At 43.8% G+C, this 2759-nt stretch overlaps 1 pseudogene; it reads left to right on the forward strand.

The window, feature by feature from the left end:
* Nucleotides 1–222: 222 nt before the first annotated feature.
* On the forward strand, nt 223–1648 carry LOC115590080 (putative nuclease HARBI1; annotated as a pseudogene).
* Nucleotides 1649–2759: the final 1111 nt, after the last annotated feature.

Raw genomic sequence — 2759 nt, forward strand, 5'->3', positions numbered from 1 at the left:
CCCAGTTGTCTTTGTCAGTTTGTTGTTGGTGTTTGAGTGATGTTCCCCTTGAGTTCCTTGTGTTTCCTCTTTTTTTTTCCGTTTTGGATTTTGATTTCTCGTTTTTTTCCATGTTTGATTTGAACTTTGCCTTTTTGTTGGTCCCGACCAGGTTATGTTCAGAGTTTCAGCTTAAAATCGGCTATGAAAGTGCCGCTGTTTCACTGTGTAACTCATTTGGAGATGGCGTCACCATTCATTGAGAACCCGGTGGACCTGGGAGCAAGAATAATTCGGGCAGCACTACGACGTGAGCGGCTTCCTCGAGATCGCGCTGATCCGCTGGCATTTCCTGATGAAATTCTCTATGAGCGATATAGATTTTCAGCCGAGGGAATACGGTACATTTGCTGACTTATTGAGCCGAGTGTCAGGAATGCCACTCGAAGAAGCTGTGTGCTCACTGTCGGGCAAACTGTTTGTGTAGCCCTTCGTTTTTTTTGCCACGGGAACCTACTTACATTCAGTTGGTGATGCAGAAAATCTGAGCAAGAACACTGCGTGTTGCGCCATCTGCAAAGTGGTTCTTGCTCTTACTGAGAAGCTGAATATGTTTGTAGTTTTCCCAAGTCATTTGAGCACAATGCTTGTTAAGGAAGGATTCTATAAAATATCTGGTAATGTACTTTCATACCCCTCTACATCATCAGTATTACTTGCTTGCATAATAAAATCTAATATAGCCTATAATATATGTAACTAGGATTCCCCAGGATCATTGGTGCTGTGGACTGCAGACATGCACCCATCACAGGGCCCCTGGGGGAACACGAGGCTGACTATGTCAACCGCAAATCCATCCACAGCATCATTGTGCAGGTGAAATCTCAAAAATTTCTGCAGGTGATCGGTGGCACATGCACAGTGAATGTATAGGCTTTTATCAGTGGCACACAATATTGTCTAGACAGACTTTTCACATGAGTGAAATATCCAGTTGCATTATAGGTCTTTTTAAAGGAATCTTTTTATGCTTTCCACCTTTGTGCAGTGCTCTCTTTAAATTTAACCAGAAATCCCGTTAACAGATGACTTGTGACCATCAATTGATGGTCACAAGTGTGGAGGCAAGATGGCCTGGGTCCGGACATGACTCCAGAATTTTTCGCGAGTCTGCACTGGGTCACTAGTTACAACAAGGTAGGCTATATGGTAAATAATCCTTTTTCCTTCTTTTTCACTCCTTTAATTGTTGAGAATGACAAAGTATTTATTTCTCTCTTCATTAGGCCTCAATGATGGACTGCTTGTGGGGGACAGAGGGTACGCCTGTACCCAGCACTTAATGACCCCCTATCCTGACCCTGACACACCACCGAAGAGTCGCTTTAATGCGGCTCTGGGTAAGTGCAGGGTCAGGATAGAAATGACATTTGGGGTCATTAAGTGCAGGTTCAACTGCCTGCGTGGCCTGAGGGTACGTCCTGAGCGTGCTTGTGGAATCATCACTGCATGTGTGGTGCTGCACAACATCGCAATGATGAGGAAAGAACAAACCCCTCATGCGCCATTGGTAGCAGCAGCTGATATAATTGATCCAGTGACGGACCACCCAACTGGTGCAGCCATCCGGCAGGCAATTACTGCCCAAAATGTTACCCTCCAGTGAGGGTGTGAAAAATAAAGAGTCATTCACTGAATGTGTACTTTTTTATACTGCACGGAGTGTGTCTGTGGTCTGTATGAATTGTTTTGGTTGAAAGGACACTGGCATTTTTAATCAAGCAGTTTTACAACACCGTTATCTTTGTCATATATTGTTTAACTTTTCATACAACCCTTACAGTTCTTTCCCTCCCTAGGCCAGACGCAGAGGTAGAGGCTGTGGGCAGAGGGTGTAGATCATCTTCCTGTGAAAGATATCCACCAAGTTAAGTCACTTCATTATGTGTAGGCCTACTTAAGATGAGTATGTAAAAATGCACTCCTACTTCGGGCCTCTCGGACAGCACAGAGACCGTCTCCTGATCATCAATTTCAACCTGAAGAATGATTTCAGAGGTCTGCATGATATGGGCTGATCACAGCAAATGCAAAGTACCTGACACATTGCTGTGATAGTTACCTCTGGGGTGGTGCAGGGAAATTGCCCTGGCGGCAGCAACACCATGGTGTCTCCTACAACTGAAATTACACAGTGGATTTTCCTGCCTGATGCCAAAAGCAAATGTTAAGTACTTTACTCTTTACATACCATGGACAAAAAGGTTGTCCTGTGAGCCGCCAGCACTCGGGTCCAACCTGAGCCTCCCTTCGATGCCCTCCATTATTGGACGACCCTCATTGTTGAAGAGGGCCAGCTCCTCAGGTACTGTGAATTCTGGTGGAGCTGGCCCCCCTCCAGTCTTCCTCTTTTCATTCTTCTTCCTGTTGGCTTAAGATAGTGATGACATTAAAATAAAATGGGATACAGTATATTAGTATCCACACTGACAAAATGATGGGGCAGCTTGGCTCCATACCACTTTGAATGATGTTTTTGTATCTGGCTCTAACTTGCACATCTTAATAAAATGCAATATGAAATATTAATTAGGCCAACCTAGTATTTATTTGTCACAGATAATGAGTAAAGTTAATTATTTCTTTGATGTGGCCATGAATAAACTGATGAACTGATCAATGTTTCACCCGTTGTAGGGCAGTGTACGCCCAAACACAAATTTTACAGGCTTGAGCTATTTTCACTGTCAAAAAGGTCTTTATTGTCATTGTACAGG

This window comes from Sparus aurata, chromosome 1 (genome assembly GCF_900880675.1).
Source record: "Sparus aurata chromosome 1, fSpaAur1.1, whole genome shotgun sequence".
NCBI classification, from domain to species: Eukaryota; Metazoa; Chordata; class Actinopteri; order Spariformes; family Sparidae; genus Sparus; species Sparus aurata.